The 19,430-nt window shown below is 34.6% G+C and overlaps 1 pseudogene; it reads left to right on the top strand.

Moving 5' to 3' along the window:
• Nucleotides 1–951: 951 nt before the first annotated feature.
• On the top strand, nucleotides 952–18,366 carry LOC104249343 (receptor-like protein Cf-9; annotated as a pseudogene).
• Nucleotides 18,367–19,430: the final 1,064 nt, after the last annotated feature.

The raw sequence follows: 19,430 nt of genomic DNA, 5'->3' as shown, positions 1-19,430 counted from the left end.
ATAAACCTCCGAACTCATAATTTTGGAACTTGTAAAATATTGAACATTTAAACCGATAAATAAAAAATTAAAAAAAAAATATTTAAAAAATATTTTTTCGGGGGGAGGGGGGTGATAGTAAAACGACAAAAAAACAGAAATTTAAATTTAAAAAAAAGTAAATTTTTTTGTCTGCGGGAGGGAGTAGGTGGTGCAGAAAAACTAAAAAACAGAAATTTAAAATTGCAAGAAATAAAAAATTAAGGTAAAAAAATATTTTTTTTTTGCGGGAGTGGGGTGGGATGGAGGGTGGGGGTGGGGTACGATGGAGGGGTAGTAGGATGGGTGGTAAGGGAAAAACTGAAATTTAAAAAAAAAAAAAAAGAGAAACCTTTTTTGGAGAGGGAGTGGGGTGGGTTGGTGGGGGTGAGGAAGGTTGAGAAGGAGTTTTTGAAAATGTTTTCTCTTCTCTTGATAAGGAAAATATTTTCCTTCAATTGGAGGAAAATGAGTTCATAAAAAATATATTTTCCAAAATATTTTAGTCAACCAAACATGAGAAAATTGAAAATATTTTCCGAAAAATGTTTTCCTTCATACCAAACACACACTAAAGATGCTATAAATGTGATGTACAAATATGAAGGAACAAGTAGCCCCCAGTCCATACTTATGCATTGACTTGGAGCTATATATGGTCTGTTCAACAATTACTAATGACTAAAATCAAAGTGAAACATCAACTCGAAAATATTTGTCCCTTGTAGCTTTCGTTTGAAATTTCCATGGAAAGACTTGTGCACTGACTTGACTAAATATTGGGTTATTTATTTCTTATTTTAGTGATTAGATCAATATTGTTACCCTAATGGCGAAGTTAAAAAATTCAAGAATTTCACTTTTTCTTAACATTAAACCAATTACGTATTTGTCTATTTGAAAAAAAAAAGAAAAAAAAAACAGGCCGCAGATATGATTCTTGTGAGTTGAGCTTCAACTAAGTTCTATTCATACTATATAGCTTCAAGTTAGTTCTATTAATTATACACCCCAGAATTAAGGATAGGCCTTTTTGTCCTCATTATATTTGGTAGGAAAAAATGCTCCTTATCTTAATATCCATCAAACAGTAGCAGTTGTGCTCTTTGTCTTTGTCTGTCAAGAACTTGCTTTTTCTTCATCCACATTACCTCAATTGTGCAATAAAGATCAAAGTATTTCCCTTCTAAAATTCAAGCAGACGCTTATTGTAGATCCCTCTGCTTCTGATTTGTGTGGTTACTATGGTAAGAAATCTTATGTGAAAACGAGTACATGGAATATGAGCAGAGATTGCTGCTTATGGGATGGCGTGATATGCGATGAGTTTACTGGTCATGTTATTGAGCTCGATCTCAGTTGCAGCCAGCTTAAAGGGATTATTGATTCTAACAGCAGCCTATTCCAGCTCTCTTATCTCCAAAGGTTTAACCTTTCTTTTAATTCCTTCCGGTCTTCGGAAATCTCACCTCTATTTGGCAGATTTTCGCACTTGACGCATCTCGATCTTTCTTACTCACATTTCACAGGTCAAATTCCTTCTGAAATCTCTCATCTTTCCAAGTTACAGTTTCTTTATTTATCAAGTAATACCATGCTCAGTCTTGGACCTCACAATTTCAAATTGCTTCTTCAAAATTTGACCCAATTAAGAGAGCTTGATCTTACTACAGTAAATATATCTTCCACCATTCCTCTAAACATCTCTTCTCATATAACAACTCTGATGCTTGCGGGGACAGGATTGTGATGGATTATTATATGCAGCGGAAACAATCCCAGTATCAAAATCACATGTAATTTAGACAACTAGCATAAACGGAATTTCACGGGTTACCTCTTGAAGCGTGAACATATCTCTTCTACCACGTGAGCCTTCAGTTCCATAACTTCTTAATGGAATCTCCATCACCCGCATAATCGTGATCCTCGAACGTTCCACGGTCTTCTACTGTGTTACCCAAATAATACCCGGAAATAGCAATTTCGTGTGGGCGAAATTTCTAGGAAAACTTGGCTGAAAATTTCAGCCACCATTTACTCATCCCTCTAGGTGGAAAACCTTATGTATTTATAGCACAAGTTTTAAGGGTTAAGACCCTTTTCCAAAACCTGTTAGGTTTTCTTTTCCACCAGAAAAAGGATTCCTTTATTTCCTATTATTTAGGCACAGTAGGGACCACAGAATTTAATTAACAAGGCTTCCAATTATGGAATTAATTTGTAATTTTCGAAATTAATATCCACCATAATTAATTACGAATTATTCCACTAAAAATTCGTAATTACACTCCTTATTCAATTTCGAAATTCATCCATTAAATCTTATTTAACTCCCCATGTTAAGATTCAGATACGAATCAATTAAATTAAATTACTGACGATTTAATTTATTGATTATTTCCTTTAGACTTTCGCTTAACTTATTTCATGTGTCGGATACAAAATCCACCGGCCGGGTTTACACATGAAAACTTATAAGCTTTCATAAAGGTATATCATCAATCTCTAAACCGAGACATGGATTCCATCAACTAACTATTACTTCGCCAATGTATATTATTATTATCCAATTTACCAGGCATATTGACCCACGAAAGAATCTCGCCTTTTAATAAATCAAAACAATAATAATATACACATCTAATAATAATTATATCAAGATTAAGAGTATAAGTACATTTAATGGCTAGAGAGTTTATTTTATTAAGTCAGTATAAAATACTTATCTCTACCTGGTCCGTTCAATACATACAAAATATACTAGCACAAGAAGTTGGAATTAAACCATTCCCATAATCAAGATTAATTATATTTAATCTTGTGCTACAATCATTCCTGATGGTTTGTCCAATTCCATCATTAGATTGTGAACTCAAACTTTATACTTATAAGAACCGATGATTTAATCTTCCGTGTATAAGCTAAACTCTATACACTAAATCATCTACTATATAAGCAAAGGACACAGACTATTATATGATCTATTTAAAACTTTATTAAAACTGAATAAACAATTATTTCATAATAAATACTATATCTAAACCAAACTCATGGTTAATAGTATATATCCCAACAATCTCCCACTTAGACTTTTAACCATGATAATTATTAGAATATACTATATCCAAATGCATGGTTAATAGTATATACCCCAATAATCTCCCACTTAGACTCATAACCATGCATCTACAACTTTCTCAGGCATTCTTTTACATGACTATTAAAAGCCTTCACCAAATAAGGTTTTGTTAAAGAATCTTGCGAAGTTATATCTGATGCAATATTTGTCCAGTAATACTTTGTCGTAATTATCTAGTTTGGTATTAAACTCTTCAGAGATCCTGTTACCGAAACTATCCCAAGAATGAACACCGAACTATAATTTTCTTTAGCTTTCTCCCACTAAGACGAAGTACCACTAATATTACCTTCGTTACCTCACGACATTGAAATATTAGTGACTTCTTACTATAGTGTTCAATGTTCAAACATCACTCCCACTCGATAAAGGCATATTATGTCTATTAACGTTCTCCCACTACTTAAATGCAATGGAACGTCAATTCTGACGTGTGGGTTTTGATGTTCTTGAACATCTAGTTATTTCTTTGCCCAGTTCCTGTAAAAATAGTTTACTTCTAGGAACATGTTTTATTAAACAGTCCTTATCTAGAAAAATGCATTTGTTTTAACAATTGCCTTATTTTCTTTAGGACAATAAAATAAAGCTTCATTCGTTTTCTTGGATATTCGATAAACATGCACCTATCCATCCTTAGTTCTAACTTACATATCTGTTTTCCCTTTCAGCACATATGCGGGATAATCCTATATCTGAACATGCCACAGACCAAGCTTACATTCAGTCCACAGTTCTATAGATGTCCCAGGTACTAGCTTAGAAGGAACTAAATTCAGAATGTAATTTGAAGTTTCCAGGAAATATTCCAAAAATAAATAAGGCAAATCTGAATAACACGTCATTAGTCTATCCATATCCAAAAAGAGACTTATTTCTTCTTTCTACTACACGACTCTATTATGGAGTTTACGGTGTAGTCAATTGAGATGTAATCCCTATTCTGATATGTAACTAAAAAAACTCTTTAGAGAGATGCTCGCCACTACAATCAAATTGTAGTAACTTAATATATTTCTTTGGTGCTTCTCTATTTCAAGTCTTAAAAACCTTGAATTACTTAATTCATTAAGACTTACAGTGCATCAAATAAATATATTAATATTTTGAGTAATCATTTATGAACGTCATAAAATACTCAAAATCTATCTCTTACGAGTATGTTCATTTAACCATACAAATCAGAAAGGATTCATTCTAGCTTATCACTAGTTTTATTTCCTTTTAAAGGGAAACATCTTTTAGTCAAATTTCCTTCCAAACAGGATCCACAAGTTGGTAGTGCCTCTACTTTCAATGAACCTTAAGGTCCATACTTGACCAACTTGAAATCCTATACAGATTAATATGACTTAGATAAAAGTGCACAGATAAGTTTTACTCAATTTTGAAGAACATATTCTCTTACGAGGTAGACTAATATTGTTCTGTTCAGGAGAGACATCAATATATAATAACAAGGTCATGCATTCATGTACCACAAGAGATAAAGTGTTTATTAAGCTCAATAACTCAAGAGTTATTCGAAAAATAAAACAAATATTCATCTCTTATTTTGCCCAGAAACCGGAATTAAATTCCTTCTAACAAAAGTACATATATTGCATCCTTAAAATTAATGCCTTATCACTAAAAGAAAATTTTAACAAGTAATACGACAAATTGCATAAAATCATTGTGGAGTTGAGATAAAAATATTAAATAGATCATAATAAGTCAAAACACTGAATAGTAAAATTCAGACTGCATTCAATATTTATATACATACATGCATCTGGAATAATAAATTTCGATCGGAAAAGAATTATTCATGCAAAGTATATTATATAATGCAAGAATTATACAATCCAAAAATAAATAGAACCAACTCAGATGGAGAGCATACTATTATTTTCAGTCAATTGTATTTAACTTTTTAATACAAAAATTTTAAAACACACTACACATATATGTCATGCATCTTGAATAGCAATTTCGATGGGAAAGAACTACTCATGCAACATACATATGCAATGCCAGATTATTCACTCCAATAATTAAAACAGACCCAACTCAGATGGAGAGTATACTGTTAATTTAAGTCAAGTGAACATCATTTTTAATAGCTCTAGTTTCATTGATCCAACATGTATACTCAGATGGAGAGTAAGTACACGATGTAAATTACTAGTATTTCACCTAATGAGCTTACAATAAATTTATCCGATATGGAGGAAGACCTAAAGTTAACACATAAATTTATTACTCACTTGAAATTAATAGTGGAAGACCATAGAAATATATTTCTATCACCACTTAATCATGGTTGTATTGTAGTTACAAAATTGATTCAACCCTTTAAGCTCAGATGGAGAGTTAATACTGGTTATCAATAACTAGTAACTATAGCCAGTGAGTTCATAATAAATTTATCCGATATGGAGGAAGACCTAATGTCAACGCATAAATTTATTATCTCACTATAAATAAAAAAAATGAAGACAATAGGGGTTTATTCCCATCACCACTTTATCACAACCACGAACTTTTCTCTAAGGATTAAGTTCCATATTAAAAAAAAATGCTCAATACCCATTTAAACAGTCTTAAAATACTAAAATTAATATTTCACAATGTATAGTGGTGATTATTGTTGACTGGACTATTTCTGATAAATCTACCAAATTTCATATCAATCAAAAATTGCGACCAAATTTGGAAAATTATCATTTTAAGCATTTTTTTAAGAATTTAAAATATGACCTACATTTTTTTTATCATATACCAATTCATGTCAAATCAACATGTGTTATCATGTTCCAGATTAGACATATAAAATGATAGAAAGAATGACTTTTCGTATGTAAATCACATTTTAATCCGTCAAACCTCCAAAAAACTCACCTAAACGATCCCAAATCATCAAAATACAATGTGATTCACTGCATGGCAGTGGGTTTTTCTTAAATGATCGTTTCCAATGGTCCTACCGAATTTCAGGTCATTCAGAGATCGTGAAATTCATGATCGCCAAAAACTAGACCAAATTCGAATAATTTTTTTTTGGCGTAGTCAGGATTAAATCCATGTGATTTGCATTCTTGATATATATCATATCAAGTTAAATCATCATGTTTCAGATTTAACACAAATATAGCCGATATATAAAGAATAATTTTTCATATTTATAACAAATTCAATTTAATAAACTGCTTGAAAACCCATCTAAACGACCTCAAAATGCCAAAAAAACAACATGATTCACTGCATAGCAAGGAGTTTTTTTTCACTAGATCGTTTTCGATGAACCCACCAAGTTTCAGGTTAATCGGAGTCCGTCAAATTCATGACCACTAGCCTGTAACCAAACTCGGAGAATAACCGTTTTAAGTAGTTTCATGAATTAAAATAAATATGATATTGATTTCCATTCTCCTTATAATTACACTATGAGCTCAAGGCATATATTATTTTCTTCCTATTTCTAGGATATATAATATCTCCTTTTGCAATAAATTATCCTTTTATTAAATACATAAGAACCTGAGATATTATATTTTCTCCCGTTCAGTGAAAACCCCAATATCTCTTCTCATGGGTGGAGTTAGTTTCACTAGTACCCAAAGATAAATACTCTTTTTCTAGTTATGAACCTCCACCATTAATGTAGATTTCTCAAGGATAATTTTCACATGGTATATTAAACATATTTCAGTGACTCAAATAAATAGACCATTTTGTGGATCCTACTTATTAATCATAATGCTCAATCCATGAATAGATATAATTTCACATGTACAAATTTACTAAGAATTTTTCATGAGTTCAAATAAACAAACCACTTCAGTGGTAACTATTTATTACTCATAAAATTCTCAATTTACAAGTGAATATATATTTAGCTCATAAAATTATTTTATGGTAGACCATAGCTTAAAAGTCATACCAACATTATAAAACTCATACAACATACCGTCATATTTCACTTAATTAGAACCTCCAATCAGAGAACAAAATTCTTCATCGAAAATCCAAACTAGTAATCACGTAGGGCATGAAAATATAAACTTAAATTTGAGAAATTTTTTATGCACAAACATGCCAAACGCTCCAATCATTAGTCATCCAGGATATCAAATAGAGAATTTTACTTTCTTACAAAATAATTATATCATTACACAATATGAATTATACCTTGTAAGACCTAGTCAATAAAATCTTACACCTCTATTATTGAATTTAATACAACAACACGTTTATTTGCTAATAGTCAATGTGTAAACCTATTATATGACTAGTATTTAATCATGGGGACCATGGGGAGTCATCCCCAACACCATTGAATTAAAAAAGAATTAAAATTATTAAGAAATAATTTTCAAAAAATAGAAAAACGTCCAAAACATAGTCCAAACGACCTCAAAACGCCGAAAAATACCATGATTCACTGCAAAGCAGTGAGTGTTTCTCACCACGACGTTTCCGATGGACCCACCAAATTTCAGCTCAATCGGAATCCGTCAAGTTCGCTGACCTCCGAAAATTCCGGCTATTCGGTCAAAAACAGGTTTTGCGTTTTTCTAGGGTTTACCCCAAAAAATTCAGATAATCTCAATCAAATATCAATAAAAAACATATATCTCATGATTATAAGAATAATCCATAAATTATGCACAGTTAATTCACAAAACAGCAGTGCAGTTTTTCAGAAAACCACATATATATGTAATTCAAAAAATGCACATAAACACCATATTCTTGTTTCATGAAAAACTTAGTTATCTAATTAGATGTGAGTGAGCTCTGATACCAATTGATGGATTATTATATGCAGCGGAAGCAATCCCAGTATCAAAATCACATGTAATTTAGACAACTAGCATAAACGGGATTTCACGGGTTACCTCTTGAAGCGTGAACATATCTCTTCTACCACGTGAGCCTTCAGTTCCATAACTTCTTAATGGAATCTCCATCACCCGCACAATCGTGATCCTCGAACGTTCCACGGTCTTCTACTGTGTTACCCAAATAATACCCGGAAATAGCAATTTCGTGTGGGCGAAATTTCTAGGAAAACTTGGCTGAAAATTTCAGCCACCATTTACTCATCCCTCTAGGTGGAAAACCTTATGTATTTATAGCACAAGTTTTAAGGGTTAAGACCCTTTTCCAAAACCTGTTAGGTTTTCTTTTCCACCAGAAAAAGGATTCCTTTATTTCCTATTATTTAGGCACAGTAGGGACCACAGAATTTAATTAACAAGGCTTCCAATTATGGAATTAATTTGTAATTTTCGAAATTAATGTCCACCATAATTAATTACGAATTATTCCACTAAAAATTCGTAATTACACTCCTTATTCAATTTCGAAATTCATCCATTAAATCTTATTTAACTCCCCATGTTAAGATTCAGATACGAATCAATTAAATTAAATTACTGACGATTTAATTTATTGATTATTTCCTTTAGACTTTCGCTTAACTTATTTCATGTGTCGGATACAAAATCCACCGGCCGGGTTTACACATGAAAACTTATAAGCTTTCATAAAGGTATATCATCAATCTCTAAACCGAGACATGGATTCCATCAACTAACTATTACTTCGCCAATGTATATTATTATTATCCAATTTACCAGGCATATTGACCCACGAAAGAATCTCGCCTTTTAATAAATCAAAACAATAATAATATACACATCTAATAATAATTATATCAAGATTAAGAGTATAAGTACATTTAATGGCTAGAGAGTTTATTTTATTAAGTCAGTATAAAATACTTATCTCTACCTGGTCCGTTCAATACATACAAAATATACTAGCACAAGAAGTTGGAATTAAACCATTCCCATAATCAAGATTAATTATATTTAATCTTGTGCTACAATCATTCCTGATGGTTTGTCCAATTCCATCATTAGATTGTGAACTCAAACTTTATACTTATAAGAACCGATGATTTAATCTTCCGTGTATAAGCTAAACTCTATACACTAAATCATCTACTATATAAGCAAAGGACATAGACTATTATATGATCTATTTAAAACTTTATTAAAACTGAATAAACAATTATTTCATAATAAATACTATATCTAAACCAAACTCATGGTTAATAGTATATATCCCAACAGATTGCATGGGGCATTACCTAAAAGTATTTTTCACTTGCCAAACTTGGAAATTCTCGATTTAAGAATCAATTTTCAGCTCAGTGGTTATTTTCCAAAGACCAAATGGAACAGCACTGCATCTCTCAGGGAGTTATATCTCTCTGCAGTGAATTTTTCTGGTGATTTTCTGCCCGAATCTCTTGGCTATCTAACTTCATTGCAGAGACTGAAACTTGAGTTTTGCAATCTCTCGGGGCCGGTTCCGGAATCTCTCGGGGCCGGTTCCGGAATCTCTTTGGAATCTCACCCGTATAGTGTTTTTGGATCTTCACGGTAACAATCTTGAGGGACCAATTCCTCTGTTTATAAGTGGAATGCAGAATCTGGAGATACTCTCGCTATCAAATAACTCCCTGAATGGAGCAATACCGTCATGGGTATTCTCCCTTCCATTACTACGTGAAATGTACTTGAAGGATAACCATTTTTCTGGTCAACTTGAGGATTTCAAGTCCAATACACTAGTCAAGATTGCATTAGGAGGCAATCAGCTGCAAGGTCATCTTCCCAAGTCAATTCAAAACCTTGTGAATCTAACACTACTTCATCTTTCATCTAACAATTTTAGTGGCATTGTAGACATCAGCTTCTTTTCAAACCTCAAACAACTTACCGATCTGGATCTTTCATATAATAGTATTTCGCTGACCAATGACAACAACGTCAAGTCTACCTTGCCCGAATCTCTTACACACTTATCCTTGTCCGGTTATGAAGTAAACGAATTGGACTTTTTGAGATCAGCAAAGAATCTTCGTTTCTTGGATCTTTCAAATAACAAGATTCAAGGAATAATTCCTGATTGGGCATGGTCTAATTGGATGTACTCACTGAATTCTCTTAATTTATCCCACAACATGTTGACAAGTTTTGACCACATTTATCTTCTTCCTCTATATGCTATTGATTTACGATCTAATTTTCTTCAAGGATCGCTACCTATTCCACCGCCCTGTGTAGGATTATTCTTCATATCAAATAATAGTCTCGATGGGGAGATCCCTTCTTTCTTTTGCAATTTGACATCATTAATAGTTCTTGATTTGGCAAGAAACAATCTGAAGGGAGCAATTCCACAATGTTTGGGTAACATGAGCGATCGACTCGAGGTTTTGGATATGCAACACAATAGTCTTTCTGGGAATCTCCAAATAACTTTTAGAGTTGGAAGTGGACTGAAAAGCTTCAACTTGCATGGCAATAAGGTAGAGGGAAAAATCCCAAAATCTTTAGCCAATTGCAAAGAATTGGAAGTTCTTGATTTGGGAAACAATCACCTCAATGACACATTCCCTATGTGGCTGGGAACACTTCCGAAGTTACAAGTTTTAAGCTTGAGATCCAATAAATTGCATGGACCCATCAGAGCTTCAAGGACTAAAAACTTGTTTCCTCATCTTCAGATATTGGATCTCTCTTGCAATGCATTTATAGCAGAGCTGCCAACAAGTCTCTTTCACCATTTGAAAGCCATGAGGAGAATTGATCAAACAATAAAGGTACCGAGTGAAGATAGATATTATGAAGACTCGGTAACTGTGGTAACAAAGGGACTGGAGCTTGAAGTTGTGAGAATCTTGTCTTTGTACACCACTATGGATCTTTCAAATAACAAATTTGAAGGACATATTCCAAGTGTTTTGGGAGATCTCATTTCGCTTCGGGTGTTGAATTTGTCTCATAATGGATTGGAAGGTGATATACCACCATCACTTGGAAATTTATCTCTAGTGGAAACATTGGACCTCAAATATAACCAGCTTTCAGGAGAGATACCAAAACAACTTGCTTCTCTTACATATCTTGCATTCTTAAATCTCTCCCACAATCATCTCCAAGGATGCCTCAAGGACGTCAATTCCACACCTTTGAGAATAACTCATATGAAGGTAATGATGGATTACGTGGATTTCCAATTTCGGAAGGTTGTGGAAGTGGCAGGTGTTGCGGAAGCCAAATGTATATAGTGTGAATAAGTCACAACTACTATACCAAAAATTATGACAGCCACCAAATAATAAATAAGACAATAAAACAACAATAAAGGGAACACCAGAATTTACGAGGTTCGGCTAATTTTGCCTACTCCTCGGACACAACCAATATTTTATTTCACTCCAAAAATACAAGTGAAATAATACTAAAGAGAGAAGATACAAATGCCTTAAACAGATGAGAAGGCAAATGAGAGGTGTGTTTCAATCCTAAACATTAGGCCTTCTTTTATAGGGGAAAAATCCCCCCAAACTTAACTCCCAACCAATGTGGGACTTTGGCATTTTGCCAAACTTCAACAAATCTCCACCTTGGCAAAATTCCACATTTTCAATTCTCTCTCAATAACAAATTTTGGTTGTGTCTTCATCTTCAATCTTCAGTGTTCAACAATGTTGATCAAATCCAAACAATGTTGAAACTTGACCGCAGTCACCACCTTTGTCAGCATATCAGCAGGATTCTCTGTAGTATGAATTTTCTTCACCGTGACTCCACCTTCTTCTATGATTTCGCGTACGAAATGATACCGAACATCAATGTGCTTCGTCCTTGCATGATAAACTTGGTTCTTCGCTAATTGAATAGCACTTTGACTATCACAAAAAATTGTGATACCTTTTTGTTCAACACCAAGCTCCTTTAGCAATCCTTGAAGCCAAATTGCCTCTTTCACAGCATCTGTAATAGCCATGTATTCTGCCTCTGTTGTAGACAAAGCAACTGTTGACTGCAAAGTAGACTTCCAACTAACTGGTGCCTTTGCAAAAGTAAACACATAACCAGTAGTTGATCTTCGTTTGTCCATATCACCCGCAAAATCTGAGTCACAATATCCAACTACAGACTGATTGTCTTCCTGCTCAAAAACTAACCCGACATCTACAGTATTATGAATATACCGTAGAATCCACTTCACAGCTTGCCAATGCTCCTTCCCTGGATTGTGCATATATCTGCTAATAACTCCAACAACTTGTGAAATGTCAGGCCTTGTGCAAACCATTGCATACATCAAGCTACCAACAACATTTGCGTATGGTACCTTTGACATATACTCTCGTTCAGCTTCATCCATTGGCGACATAGTAGTACTTAGCTTAAAATGGGAAGCAAGTGGAGTACTAACTGGCTTAGTCTTGTCATCTATGCCAAAACGTTGAAGTACTCTCTTCAAATATTCCTTTTGAGATAAACAGAGTTTCTTTGAACGTCTATCTCTAATTATCTCCATGCCAAGAATTTTCTTTGCCTCACCCAAATCCTTCATCTCGAACTCCTTCTTCAGTTGAATCTTCAACTTATCAATTTCTTCCAAATTCTTGGAAGCTATCAACATATCATCAACATATAGGAGAAGATATACAAAGGAACCATCTTTAAGCTTGTGCAAATACACACAATGATCGTATTTGCTTCTCTTGTACCCTTGCCGCAACATAAACTCGTCAAATCGCTTGTACCATTGTCTAGAAGATTGTTTCAATCCGTACAACGATTTTTCAAGTTTGCACACCATATTTTCTTTTCCAGCAACTTTGAATCCTTCTGGCTGAGTCATGTAGATTTCCTCCTCCAAGTTTCCATGTAAAAACGCAGTTTTTACATCCATCTGAACTAGTTCCAAATCCAATTGTGCTACCAAAGCCAACATAATTCTAATGGAGGAATGTTTTACAACTGGAGAAAACACTTCATTGTAATCAATTCCCTCCTTTTGAGCATATCCTTTGGCCACCAATCTTGCTTTGTAGCGAACATCTACTTGGTTAGGAAATCCTTCCTTCTTTGCAAATACCCATTTGCACCCAATTGCTTTCTTTCCCTTCGGGAGATTGGCCAATCTCCATGTATGATTCTGATGAAGGGACTGTATTTCATCATTCATGGAAATCCTCCACTTATCTTCTTCTGAACTTTGGACAGCGTCTTTATAAGTAGTAGGAACATCATCAGCTACAATTGAGGTTGCACAAGCAACCGTCTCTATGAGACGAACAGGTTTCGTTATTGTTCTTTTTGGCCTGCTGGTTGCTATTGATTCAAGTTGTTGTTGAGATTCCTGAGTTGGAATCTCCTCTACTGGCTCTCCTTCCAGAGGGTAATCTTCATTTGTTTCCTCCTCTGCTTCTTGTGTAGGAAAAATAAATTTTCCCTCAAACTCCACCTGCTTAGAAGCACCTTCATTTTGTTTGGTATCTTCTGTTACCTTATTTACCATAGCAAATTCATCAAAGGTAACATCTCTGCTGAATATTACTTTCTTTGTCATAGGGCACCATAAGCGATATCCTTTGACTCCAGAAGTAATTCCCATAAAAATAGCCTTCTTTGCCCTTGGATCCAATTTTGACTCTGTCACATGATAATATGCAGTTGAGCCAAACACGTGCAAAGAGTTATAATCTACAGCAGGTTTTCCGTACCATTTTTCAAATGGTGTTTTGCCATCAATAGCAGCAGATGGTAGACGATTAATGAGGTGACATGCATATGTAATTGCCTCAGCCCAAAATTCTTTGCCCAAGCCAGCATTGGACAACATACACCGTACCTTCTCCAGCAAGGTCCGGTTCATACGTTCTGCCACTCCATTCTGTTGTGGTGTATGTCTAACAGTGAAGTGTCGGACGATGCCATCATTTTCACAGACCTTATTGAAATGATCATTTTTGTATTCACCTCCATTGTCTGTGCGAATACACTTGATCCTCCTGCCTGTTTGATTCTCCACCATCGTCTTCCATTTGAGAAAAATTCCCAGCACTTCATCTTTGTTTTTCATTGTATACACCCACACTCTTCGAGAAAAATCATCAACAAAGGTTACAAAATAGTGCTTCCCACCCAATGAAGGTGTTTTGGAAGGACCCCAAACATCAGAGTGTACATAATCCAAAATGCCTTTAGTATTATGGATCGCTGTACCAAATTTAACCCTTGTCTGTTTCCCTTTGACACAATGCTCACAAAACTCCAAGTTGCAAGCCTTTACTCCTTTTAACAATCCTTGATCTGATAGAGTTTTCAAGGATTTTCCTCCAGCATGTCCCAAGCGCATGTGCCATAGCTTGGTTGCTTCTGCCTCTTTGTCGTCACTGGATGTTACTGTCGCTGTCCCAATAACTGTACTGCCACGATAGCGGTACATATTATTATTCTTCCGATTAGCCTTCATTACCACTAGTGCACCGGAGCATACTCTCATCACTCCATTTTCTGCAATGATTTTGAACCCTTTTGATTCTAGGGCTCCCACAGAGATGAGATTCTTCTTCAAATCCGGTACATATCGAACATCTATCAATGTTCTGATCATTCCATCATGGTTCCTTAATCGTATTGAACCAATGCCATATGAGGTAAGAGGGCTGTTATCCGCTGTGTGGATGACTCCATATTCTCCTTCTTGAAATTCCATGAACCAGTCCCTGTTGGGACACATATGATAGCTACAAGCCGAGTCCATCAACCATATGTCTGATGATGTTGATGACTCTGTTGTAACTAATGAGAAGTCTGAATCATCACAATCAGCTACATTTGAATCCATAATGGCCTTTCCATTGTTATGTTTGGCCTTATTCTTCAACTTCGGACAGTCTTTCTTCCAGTGCCCTTTTTCTCGACAAAAGGCACATTCATCTTTGCTGGGTCTGGATCTTGACTTGGATCTTCCCTTCTTTGTCCTCGTTTGATTTTGAGGACGACCCCTCACAAATAGTGCTTCTCCTTCTCCGCCCTTCTGTTTTTCTCGCTTTCTTTGTTCATAGCTGTACAAAGCCGAACAAACTTCTCTGAGAGAAACTTCGTCATTTCCATGGAGTAGAGTAGTTTCAAGGTGCTCGTACTCATCAGGAAGTGACGCCAACAACATCAAGGCCAAGTCACCATCATCATAAGTTGTATCCATATTTTGCAAATCTGTAACCAACTTATTGAAACTGGTGATATGTTCATTCATCGTGGTACCAGGAACATAGGTGAAGTGAAACAGTCTCTTCTTCATGTACAATTTATTTTGACTGTTTTTCTTCAAAAATTTATCCTCCAGTGCTTTCCATAATTTACTTGCAGAAGTTTCCTTTGTGTATGGATATTTCTGCTCTCTAGCAAGGTAGGATCGAATGGTACCGCAAGCAACACGGTTGATAATTCTCCAATCTTCTTCTCCAATAACATCTGGTTTCTTTTCTTCAATGGCCAGATCTAGCCCTTGTTGAAAAAGGACATCTAGAACCTCGCCTTGCCACATCCCAAAATGTCCGGACCCGTCAAATATTTCGACCGCAAATTTCGCATTTGACACAATTCTTGTCATAAGCGAAGATGCCAATGATGACGTATTGTTGACACTTGATGTAGATTCTTCTTGTTTATTGTCTCCCATCTTTGACACAAATATTATTTAATAGCTGACGACACAAATCAAGATTATTTCCTTTCTGGTGTGGAAGATCAGACTAAGCTGCAACCACAGAGCATACTCAGACAGAACCTTGACTCAGTTACCAAGATAAATCTTTTCTGATGTGGAAGATCAGACTATGCTGCAACCACAGAGCATACTTAGACAGTACCTTGGCTCTGATACCAATTGTTGCGGAAGCCAAATGTATATAGTGTGAATAAGTCACAACTACTATACCAAAAATTATGACAGCCACCAAATAATAAATAAGACAATAAAACAACAATAAAGGGAACACCAGAATTTACGAGGTTCGGCTAATTTTGCCTACTCCTCGGACACAACCAATATTTTATTTCACTCCAAAAATACAAGTGAAATAATACTAAAGAGAGAAGATACAAATGCCTTAAACAGATGAGAAGGCAAATGAGAGGTGTGTTTCAATCCTAAACATTAGGCCTTCTTTTATAGGGGAAAAATCCCCCCAAACTTAACTCCCAACCAATGTGGGACTTTGGCATTTTGCCAAACTTCAACAGCAGGATGCCCGAGACAAACAATGCAACACGCGTGTTGGATGAAGAAAGCACTTCTGAATTCCTCAATGATTTTTGGAAAGGTGCTCTTATGGGATACGCGAGTGGACTAATTATTGGATTATCCATAGCATATTTCATGCTTTCAGCTCGAAATCCCAATTGGCTTTCTTGGATTGTTGAAGAACTAGAACACAAAATCACTATGAAAAGGCGAAAGAAGCAGCGAGCCCATCAAAGGTACTACAGAAGATGAAATTATTTGCTTGTAGAGGAGTTAAAAATTCAGGTATTGAAGTTAAATTCAACATTGATCGTTTGTTTATTGCAACTATCAAAATCTTAGTTTTCATAATTTTCTTATATCAGCAATTGACCGAATGCTCTATAATGCATGTATTTTTCTTTCCAAAAAATATTTTAAAACCAAATTATTTGATTAGTTGAAGTGATCCAATAATATGGTTAACGGCTGGTTTAACAAGTGCTTCAAATTCGAACATGCAGGTGGTTAATTGGAATGTTCATCGGCGATGCAACATCAGATGCAGCATATCTTATGATGCTGGATTTGATTTTTAGTTTCTATGTAAGTTTTTTTTTTCCTTCTTCCTTTAAGAGTAGGAATTGACGTGGAAAATGTAATATTATGAATTTTGATGATATTAAGTTATGTAAATCTTCTCATCAATACCTTATACAATTTTGACATACCAGAACAACTTGCTTCTCTTTCATCTCTTTAATTTTTAAGCCTCTCCCGCAATCATCTTGAATGAAGGATATGTATCCCTAGAGGACGTCAATTTGCTACATTTAAGAGCAATTCATATGAAGGCAATGATGAATTACGTGAATTCCCTATTTCAGAAGGTTGTCGAAGTAAATGGATACCAGAGACAAACAACAAATTAAAACATGTGTACTGGATCAAGAAAGCAATTCGACATTTCTAATTGAATTCAGTTGGAAAGTGTGGTTCTTATGGGATATGGGAGTGGACTAATTATTGGATTCTCCATAGAATATTTCATGCTTTCAGCTCAAAATCCAATTTGGCTTCACGGGCGAAGCTAGAAGCTAGGGTACGAGTTCAGTCGAATCCAGTAGTTTTTACTCAAAAAGTATATTTATGTTAAAACATTTATTGAATATATATAAATATTAAATTTAGACTCAATTATTAATACTTAAAAACTTTGTTTTACAAAAACCCATAAAGTTAAAATCTCCCCACTTACCCTTTGATTGGCTTTCTTGGATCGTTGATGAACTAGAATACATAATCATTTTGAGAAGGCAAAAGAAGCAGCGAACTCAGAAAAAGTACCCAGCAACTTAACATGAATCTTTCCTCCCAAACTAATTTTTATTGCTAAAGCTTGTTGATTAATATTAGCATGCTAGCAAATATAGTAGTTTTATAAAATATCAATTTGTTTAGTAATAATTCTGCTTTATGCCGTGCAAATAATGAAAAATATTTATACATTGATTGGAGCAAGTAAATTACAGCAATAGTAGTAGTAAACTAGTAGTAGTATAAATAAATTTATAAAAGATATGACTTACACTCATAAAGAAAAAAGCTTTTTTCATTTGGTGTAAACTATTTACTAAATTATTTAAAAATTTACGACAAGCATTAGAAAAGAATTTACAAAGTAATTTTACGTTATGCAAAGCAAAGACACACCATTAGAGCTGTCAAAACAGGCCAGCCCAGCCCAACCCAGCCTAGCCCAAGCCTCGTGGGCTTTTAAAATTTGATGGGTTACGACGGGCCGGCCCGCCATATGAATGGGCCTTAAAATGGCCAGCCCAACCTATCCCTAAGAAGACTGCAGGCTAGCCTTTCAATTTTTTTTTAGAAAAAAGAATTTCTTTAAATCCTTAAATATTTTTCGTGACATAGTCGATTAATCATGTAAATAACTTTTTTTTGCGTATAGCGTACAAAAAGCTTTATATTTGAGAGGAATCGCGTAATTGAAATGCAAATTCTCTATATCTCTAACTATTCTTTTTTAAAGTTACATGAATATTTTCTTAATACTTTTCTTTCATTTTCTTCAGATTCAGGGATTGCTTCAATAAGTTTATATACTGAGTTTTATTTAATTCAGGATTAACATCATTTGCTGATTTCATCATTATAGTCCATGAAATTTGGTAGTAGTCAATTTTTTTGTGTGTATATTTAAAATCGTTCTTTTTATGTACTGAAAAATAATTTAAATATTAATAATATATTAAAGTAATCCAAACTAATCATTGGCCACTTAAAGTAATATTTTCTTTTGAAAAAAGATTATTATTGGCCGACTAAAACTTTTCGTGTTCATTATTAATTAGGCAAAATAAAAACTAATTTTGTCATATTACATGCATGTCAAAAATATAAATTCTAGTTGATATGGAAGGTAAATGAGCAATCTAGGGTTGAAGAATGAGGATTATAGTTAATAATTTTTTAGTTTTTATTTTTTTAAATATTAGATATTTAATAGTTAATTAGTTTTTGGCCCACGGGATGGCCCAAGCTCAGCCGTCAAGCCTCAAGGGCTAGCGGGCTGACTTGGGTCGGGCTTATAAGCTTCAGTTTTAAATGGGCTAAAAAAATCCTAGCCCAACCCTACCCAAGAAGCGGGCTGGATTGGGATAGCCTCACAGGCCAAGCCCATTTTAACGACTCTACACACCGTTATGAAATTTATCATAGATATCATATTTTGTTGCTTTGAAGTTATTCCTCTTTCTTTCTATAATAACATGGATAATTTACAGTTCTAAATTTAACACAAAAGAAAGAAAGAGAAAAGGAGCTAAACAGAGCAGGGCGGGGCAGGGCTAAGTAGGGTGGGGCAAGGCAGGTTGAAAAAGAGAAAAACTGTTAAATAGGGTGGGGCAGGGCGGGTTGAATTTATTGCAGGGCAATGCTTCACCCGCCCCGTCCTGCCCTGGTCTATTGCCATCTCTAATCTTTAGTTTATCGCAACTATGAATTAGTATCTTGATTTTCACATTTTTTACTACGTCAGCAACTAATCAAACGCTCTACAATGCATATCTTTTCTTTCCAAATATTATTTTTAGTTGCTAGGTCAAGCGACTAGATTTATTACTTAGGCCACAAACAATATGATTAAAACAAATTATAT

This window comes from Nicotiana sylvestris, chromosome 10, assembly GCF_000393655.2.
Source record: "Nicotiana sylvestris chromosome 10, ASM39365v2, whole genome shotgun sequence".
Lineage (NCBI taxonomy): Eukaryota > Viridiplantae > Streptophyta > Magnoliopsida > Solanales > Solanaceae > Nicotiana > Nicotiana sylvestris.
This window is presented reverse-complemented; position numbering and strand designations above follow the sequence as displayed.